This window comes from Astatotilapia calliptera, chromosome 8 (genome assembly GCF_900246225.1).
Source record: "Astatotilapia calliptera chromosome 8, fAstCal1.2, whole genome shotgun sequence".
NCBI lineage: Eukaryota > Metazoa > Chordata > Actinopteri > Cichliformes > Cichlidae > Astatotilapia > Astatotilapia calliptera.
Window position 1 is genome coordinate 25,265,157 of NC_039309.1, and position 9,143 is coordinate 25,274,299.

Genomic DNA, 9,143 nt, shown 5'->3' on the forward strand with positions numbered 1-9,143 from the left:
GAGATCTTATTCTGAGTATTCATGGCAGCCGGAGCCTCTCCAAGATCTTATCCGTGCTGCACTCAATGAGCCCATTTTGAGAAACTCACGCCTCTTCCCATCGTTTCAATCCCAGCAGGCAGCCTTGTGGGGGTTTGAACAGCTGGTTCCGCTTTCTTAATTCTTCGATAAGTCAGGGCCAAGCCAGCTCCGATCAGCAAGGACCCTGTTATCATGGTTCCGAATAGGTAGATATCTTCAGCACTCAGGCTCACCCAAGCTTGAGAAAGGGGTGTCAATTGCATTTAGGGACCAGTTGATCAAATCCATAATTCCTCTTTTAGGTTTTAGAGAACAGACTGTGAGAGAGTGTTCCAGGGAAAAGTAATACAAAAAAACACGAGACTAGACAAGGACATAACAGGGAAGCTAAGGGAGAGGAGGAGAGGAGAAAAGTGCGTCCGCCTTCGTCAAGAGTAAGAGCAGAAAAAACCCCCAGATGAACATAATGTTAAAAGAATGAGTAGTACTATGCAAAAGTCGAGAAAAAGGAGTCTAAAGCAGGGAGGAGGAAGACGGCCAGCCATACACACCAGCGCCATCTTTTGAGAGCTTACCTCTGTACTTTGGTTTCCTTCTCCCTTGAGATGTCATAAGCCAGGTTTTCCACTGACGTGACATACCTTCATTGGTGAAAACTGGTGAGCTCCTGGATTTCAGCAATTTGAGTCCCAGCAAAGACCTTGTAATGGCAAGACTGAAACTGTAACCAAGTCAGCACCATAGTAGAGTCCGTCCACAAGATGGTGTTCTGCAGTGGTAGAGTAAGCTTGGTTTGGGGAGTCTTAGCAAGCTGCGCTCCAGTGAGAGCACCACTGAGCTCCAGATGGGGCATGGGCAATCTGTTCCAAGGAGCGACTCGGGATCTCACCATCAGAAATGAAGTGCTGACATTTCTGTGGCAATCTGTGGTCCTCAGATAAGCTACAGATACATATGCTTTCTCTGAGGCGTCACAGAACAGATGCAGCTCAAAGGTGAAACTTTGAGAGTCTGTAGCAGGGGGGATATAGCATCTTGGTAAGGTAATGTTCTGCAGGTAAGGTAGTCCCTTCTCCCATTCTAACGAGGTGAGAAGAAGGACACCGGTGACAGGTTCATCCCAACCCTATCTCCTTTTGCCACATAGACTGTACAAGAATCTTCCCTCTCGTGGTATAGGAAATGATAAACCCTAGAGAGTCATATTGGCTAGCAAGCACCTTGTACACATTGCGGAGAGTTGGTGCCATGCAGAAGACTGGGCAATGCTTCTACCCCAAGGTATTAGTAGGGCAATGCCAACGTAACCCAAACATCAACTCTTGTGGATCAGCTTGGTTAAAAGTCAGCCAGAGCTCACAACTGTCAGACCCGGTGGTACTAGGCAGGTGGGACACCACCTCCGGCACATTACTGGCCCACTGCTGTATCTCAAATCCTCCAGTAGCTCGTAGTTGTCTCATTTTGTACAGGAGCTGTTTAGCTTTTTTGTAGAGCTCTGGTGTCTGTGTAATGAAAGACGAGTGTAAGCATGCCTCTCCATCAGCTGGATGTGGTAGACTTTTGACGGGTCCCTGCAGCACCCACACCCACAACTCAGTACAGACTTCTACAGGCCCTCCAGGTGGTCAATGGATCACTGGGCAAACAGGAGTAACAGGATGTGATCCAATCAGGATAATAGGTTTTGTCACAGTCCTGGGTCGGTGACCATGTGTTTTTGGTTTTGTAATTTTACTTTTGATTTTATTATGAATTATGACTGTTTGTGTTTTGGTTTCCCAGTGTTTATTCTTTGCTCCCTCTGTTTTGTGTCATCCCTGCCTGTATATCCCTTCTAGTGTAGTCAGGTCTCTGTGTTAAGCCCGCGTCTCTGAGTCTGTGTCTTTGCTTGTGTGTGTTTTCCTGTTTTACTTTGAAGGTCCGTGTCTGATGTCAGTGTGTTCAGTTTTCGTTTCCCCTGTCCCGTCATGTCTAATTACTCCCAGCTGTGCCCTCCTTCTGTGTCTCATTCCCTCGTTATCCTTCTGTGTATTTAAGCCTTGTGTCTGCCTCTGTTAGTTGCTGGTTTGTCTGTGTTATATGGTGTTTTGTTCTGTGGTCTGTGTCATCTCTGTTCCGGTTTCGGGTTAGTTTTGTTAGTTTTCCCAGTTTAGGTTTGTCAGTTCTGTTCTCGCCACCCTCACCCTTTTTTTGTTGTTTGTCTTTTTCTTTTTCTTTTTTTTGCCTGTCCCGTTTGGCTCTTTTGCCATCAGAATTGTTGTCTAAAGGCAAAGAAAGATGCCCAACGGATTTACTTTACCAAATTGACCATCCCAGCCTTGCCGTAATGGTCCATTTGATTCACCTTTTATTGTTTATTTTACTTTCACTTACTGAATACGGGACAGACTTGACTGGGGGAAAGAAGGGGAGAAAGAAAGAGGGAAAGAGAAACAGCTGAGAAGAGGGACGGGGGAGAAGGGCAAAAACAAAAACCAACAGAATGGGGAGGGAAAAAAAAAATGCATATATCAATCACCTGGATCACCTGCTGAGAAAGAAAAAAGAAAACAAGCAGAAGAGAACAAGAGTAATAGAATAAACAGCATCACAATGATATATGGGAATATGACAGTAAATACTAAATATTAAACATTATTGTGCAGCACATAAGATCAACAGAACACAGTGTGCTTTGAGGTAGGAGCCAAAAAGGGTGTAGTTTGTGGGTGTGATCACCCGTGTGTACACCTGTGAGCATGGACGCGCCACTGTCCCAGTAAGAGCTGAGGAGAGTCCCAGATGAGGGCTCACTCAGCAGCCGCGGAGCAGAAGCCAGGGGGAGTTGCAGTGACGCGCCCGTGAGCTCCGCCGGCAGCCAGCCGTGCCTGAGTGACCGAGCCCCAGTCAATAAAGCTCACTCTCATCAGAAACAGTGCTTGCATTTTGGGTCCTTTAATCATTTACAAACGGCTTGCCCCGCTGGCCTTGACAGTATGAACCAGCCATCCATGGACCAAGCAGCATTCGACCCGCCCAAGGAGATCCGTGAGGATATTGTGTACTCTGTGGACAAATTGATTAATTTGTGGCTGGAGCATGAGGAGAAAGAATTTCGCCAAGCTGTGGCTAACTGGCTACAGCGATTGGTTTCCGGTCTCCCCTGGCTTTTCAGCTCTCTTCACCCGCACAGAATGTCATTCTGAACGAGCTTCGCATTCACCCCCCAGCTGGTACCACCCACCCAGCAACTAATGCTTCGCTGCCTGGCCCGACGGAGGCTGTTCTGCCCAGCCTTCGAAAGGGAAATGGCGCTCACGCCGTCAACGCCCCTCACCACAGTCGGACCTCGGGATATCAGAGCGGCCGACTGTGGTGAGTAAAAAGGACAATATTACTGGTTTGAACTTTGAGACTTTTTCTTCTGGGGTTGTTCAGGGTGTGTCGATGAGAGCTAATACGCGTAGCTTATCTAGCTTTGTCGTAACTGGCCTCTCCCAGGTTGGTATTTTTAAGACTTCTGACAAAACAAAGGGCTGTGTTTCTTCTGCTTCTTCTGAGCCTGGATTAACTCTCTCTGAGCCTGTTAACCCCGTATCAGCTATCCCAGAGTCTGTTAAAGCTGTGGCTTTCACCCTAGAGACAATTAACCCCAGCTCTGATGATACTAGGACTGCTTTATTTTCCAAGCTGGCAACAGAAAGACTGGACATTTGTCCAGCAGATTTGTTAGAATTAGCTAAAAATGTATGCTTATAAGCCGCATCACACCCAGAAAGAGCTGCTGTACACATACCAGGCTGTCCAGGCAGGTGTAGGTAGTAGAACAGGGTAGCAGGAAGAAAGCCATGTCTGCAGATCTCAGTAGGACATCAAAATAGGTCATGTTCACATCAGAGACATGCGCATAATTTTTTTTGACTTCTCTGCTGCTGGAGTGGGTCAGTCCAGTCCAGCTACGGCTGTAGAGGAGCGCTCTGTGTGGGGGATGTGATGGATGAAGACGATGATGATACATTATGTATCAGAGATGCTGAGACAAACACAGGAGTTAGGTGAGGGCTTTTTAAAAAATCTCAACTGATTGTCATTTACAACGCAACATCATAAATAAGATATTTCTTCACAATATAAATATTTTATAATAATTAATAAATAATTATTGCTGTGCATTTGATTTGACAAGCAGTGCCCCCTAAATATTGAAGAACACTATTGCTATCTCCTTTTCTCCTAACTCTTGTGCTAAATATAAAACTTACAGCTTATTCACAGACCTAAATAAGTGCTTTTAAAAAGAAAATCATTATTATATTCAGACATTATTGTAAAACATTGCTGTATTCAGACACACATTGATGGGTCCACACCTGTGTTATGCTTTTCTACATCCAGAAATGTGTTTGAGATGTAGTGACCAAAATCAAGATACAGTGATAAAATTCATGGTTACAACATGCAACCATATTTTAGCAAACTCATAACTTAGTGGAGATGCAAACAAGCTGACTTGTCAGACTACTTCATTAGATAATCTGACTCACCATTGTAAATTATGTATAGTTTGAGACGGTAGTGTTTTTGTGCCATAATAATTTAACTACACAAAGCACATTGTATTGCATTTGTTTTCTGCAGTAAAAGCCAATATGGGGCAATGAGCTGGATAGCTTGGTTGTGCAACATGGATCTAGCATCAGTTGTTTTATCAAGTCAGCTTTGTCTGAAGCATCCCTCATGTGTCATGTCTTTTTTTTTACCTTTAAAAGTTAATACAAAATAATGAGAAGATGAGCACAGGATCCTCAGTGGGAGAACCCTGCACAAAATAAGAACAATTACTCGTAAGGCATGTCACAGTAAATCTTTATTTCAGGCAACACTCAGTGCTCAGATTGGCATCCCCTTTTATCCATTTGTTTATTTTTTATTTCATGTGACATTAAAAGGATCTCACATTTGACAGCTGGTGTCAGTGGCATTTTAACATTGACTATCCTCCTACCCCACCCGGGAAGACACTTAAAGCTGTTGAAACACTGGGACAGGACAACACAACACATGCACAGTGATCGACATCAGGCTAAAAGTTAGTGTCACTCGATCAGAGTGGGATATGGTGCCATAAAAGTGAAAATGTGTTTAACCTTCAACATGTGACATTATGAGTGGTATGACTCAAATTCTTCAAATCAACACCAGTTTCACCCCAAAACCAGAATATGAGTGAAATGATCTTCACTGGATAAAACTGAAAAGATCTATGCGCTCTAATTTCTACACAATGTGCCACATCCTAAATAACACAAGCCAGAGAGGTGTTTCATAGATAAAAATTTGGTTTTAAAAAAGCAGGCCTTATGGCTTCTTTTTATCATGACCCATTGTGTGTCTTGAAAATTTACAAACACAAATGCAGAAGACAGGAAAAACATTAAGCTTCTAAGCCCAGGAATGAAAAAGTCCAGAAATCTTGGGATCTGTAAGGCACTAAGCCAGGATATCCAAACATCCAGGAACACTAGGAAGACACAGCTATATACACAATGCAACAGAGGACAAGGGGAGAGTGACACAATATGAAGATAATGAGGGGAGAAGAAACAGGTGGGGAATGCAGTAGGAAAAGGAACAACGAGACAAAGCACGTAAAACTACAAAGCAACACAGAGAAAATGCTATCAAAATAGAAAAGCAAGTAACTAACAGAGAGAAAGAAGACGACAAAAAAATATAATGGAACACTAAAATAAACTAAAACACACTGAAACAGTAAAAGTGCAAGTGCAAACTAAAAAATGAAACCAAGTATACACAAAGGACACAAAATGTTGTCACTGTCAACTTGGCACTCTGCCCTCTCTTACAAATAGTTATTTTCGCTCCAAAAAACAAAGATGGCTGCTGCACCAAAACTAACCTTGAGGCTTCAAGTCCACCTTTTATATGCAGTCTAAATTCTAAAAGACACACCTCTCACCACTCGGTAATGAGTCAAGGAAACACAGGCTATTACATATATTGTCATTTCTGTCCCTTGATAGACAAAAATGACAGTCATTACAAATTCTAACCAAGGCTGTAAATCATCTGGACTCTAGCTCATATTTAATATGGACATTGGGTTAAAACTATCTTTTCAACTCTTACTCAGAAAGAAATCAGCTGTACTTCTGGAGAACACTCATGTAACCCCACCTGGTTGTCTCAGGTACTGCCACCCATAGTTTGTGTTTTTTCATTTATTTAATTCATGGTCTGTATGCTCTCTCTCTCTCTTTTCTTTTCCCATTGCAGTGTCCAAATTGTTCATTCTTTTCCTTTCCCCCTCACTCCAAATCGGTCATGCAGATGACTAGTGCCCCACTCTGAATCTAGTTTCACCAAGTGTCACCAAGTGGACTTCCTGATTTTTGGAATGTTCTCGGTCATATTGTAGAATCATACCTCTTAATAAGGTATTTACACAGCACCAGTGGTGAATTAGGGGTTAAAACTTATTTTGCCAGAACTGGACTGTTCTGGAGGGTTATTTTATCTGTTCTGTGAAACTCAAACGGAACCTGAATTACTGAAGAAGGCTTTGCTCAACTGCCAACACTACTTTATGAAACACCTCACTGGGGAATCATATAGAAAGAAGTCTGTGTTCTGCTTTAAAGGATTGCTGATGATCTTTTAAAACCTGAGTTGATATGGTGCTACAAACTATGTAATCACTCTTTGAGAAGGTGTTGTGTGTAGTTTATCATCACAGTGAAAATTGGCACATAATTCTGGCACAAAGTTTGTGCTTTGTAGCACATTGTACTTTTTGGAATCATTATCTCACAATGTGAGGGTCACACATTAGTGCAATACTTGTCAGGCCAGAGTCTGTTTGACTCTGTTTGGCAGTATAAATAAAATGTCTCAATAAAAAACCCATAGACTTTATAAATGAATCTTCACCAAGATATTCACTAAACTCATTCTGCAAGGGTGGTCCTATAAACAGATGTAGCAAAAACACACTAAATTTCTATGTACCTACTCATGCACTGTTGCACACATGAAAACACACATGCTCACTCTGATTCCATGGGTTTCCACGTGTAAATATCTTGTAAATGCAATAAGAAATATAACATTAACAAATATATAACTTTAAAAAATTGTCCAGTGATCCAAGTATTTAAAGGTGCAATCACTGACCATCTACTGCCTTTTTGCATAAAACTGTATATTGCACTTTGTTTGAAGATGTGGATGATAGCCTCTCCAAATTCCAGAGTGATTTGCCTGTAAAGAATTTAGAATGGTAAGAATCTTAAAGAGTTTCTTTAGTTTGGTTTTATAATAACATTTGCCCCCACAAACACTGAGGGCTTTGGCTTTCCTTATGAACTCCCCACACTGGGACTGTATTAGGCAAGCCAAGGGAAACAGCATGTTTTTTCGACTGTGGGAGAAACCCCATGCAGAATGCATGGAGATCCAGGGATTGTAACCCAGAATCTAACCCAGAATCTGTCTAACATTCACGCACACACTCGCACAGATGTATAGGGGACATCTTGAAGTTCCTTATTTTGCCTACTTCAACATGCAGACAGGAGGAGCTGACGATTAAGGTACTGACCTTCTGATTGGTAGATGACCTACCCTACCTCGTGAGCCACAGCTGCTGAAGGATGTTTATAATATAAGGAATAACTTTTCTGATGGAAATTGCTGAGGACTGCGTGTGGTCCTATAGGTTAAGACTTGGGTGAATCCCAGGATTTATAAAACTGCAAACCATATTCCATCCTGCAAACCTGAAATCTGTGCGTAAGAGCTGACCTGTATTAGAAGAACACTAATTAGAAGAACATTAGACAGTCTCAACAAAGTCTCAGTAACAGCTGTACTTAAAAAAACAACAACTTCTGTCTGGTATTGGATATATGAATCCAAAATATCCTAATTGAAAAGTGAAAAAAGGGTTTTGTGCAAGCGCACTGCTGAGAAAAGACATTTCATTTCAGGGAAGTTATACTCTATTCCAAAGGAATGAACACTCACAGACACATTATCATTATTCATTATTATCATTATTAGTATTATTATTATTATTATTATTGAGTTTATTTCACCACATCAGTAGTGAAATACTATGTGCTTTTTTAGAATGAAATTAATAGAATTCTGCAAGTCAACCTTAATTCAAATAAATATTTTCTCACAACACTTTGCACTCTGAAAAACAAGCTCCTTCTAACACAATATGCACTAATATCTGTGTCCATGCAAACCTGCACATCTTTAGGCCCCTGTCACACACCACTAGTGAATGATTGGAAGCTGCCTTTCATCCCTTGGTTGTTAGACAAAATTTCCCAGTAGAGGTTATTCGCAGTCGTGTATTGCCCGACCACTTGGCAAATGCGGGAACTAATTTGCTCTCACAAGCTAAAATTGGTCACAAAGAGGTATACAGTGCTGCACAAAAAAGCCTCCTTGCAAATGTTTTATTCAGTAACAGATTGCCACAGTCGCCAAACAGCCAGACCTGTTTGACAACACTTGCTAAGTACTTGATATAAGTGGTAGTAAAACTGTGAAAAGTGCAACACACGTTGGAAATGGAGACAATTCACCTCTGATGCATGCAAACTACAGGCGACCACAGCAATCTGGTAGCAACCAAAGCAATCACAAGGAAAATATTAAAAACATCTGTATTGTAAGACACAACAATATAAAGTGACTTAAGCCAGCTGTTGTTGTGAATTGGCACTGTATAAATAAAGTTGAACTGTTCAAGAGCAATAGGAGGATTAGAGGCGCCTGGGAAGGGCAGGGCATACACGATAACAAGATAACAAGATTGTTGAATTCTCAAACAGTAAAGTTACTGAGAGATGTACACCTTCCAGAGTTTGTTTTTTAAGAAAAGTAAGTTTTTATGCTCTGAAACATTTCACAGTATCTGTTGAGTGGTAAGAATTCTAAGGATTTTCACTTTTTAAATTTTTGCTTGTATCAGTTCTCTTAATTAATATCTGTGGTAAATGAACTTATCCAATAAATCTTACTATCACCGCTGTCTTGTATCAAAGTTTGGGTCTGTTTCATTCAAAAAATAACCCTTCAGTTCTTTTTTGATCACGTCTAGT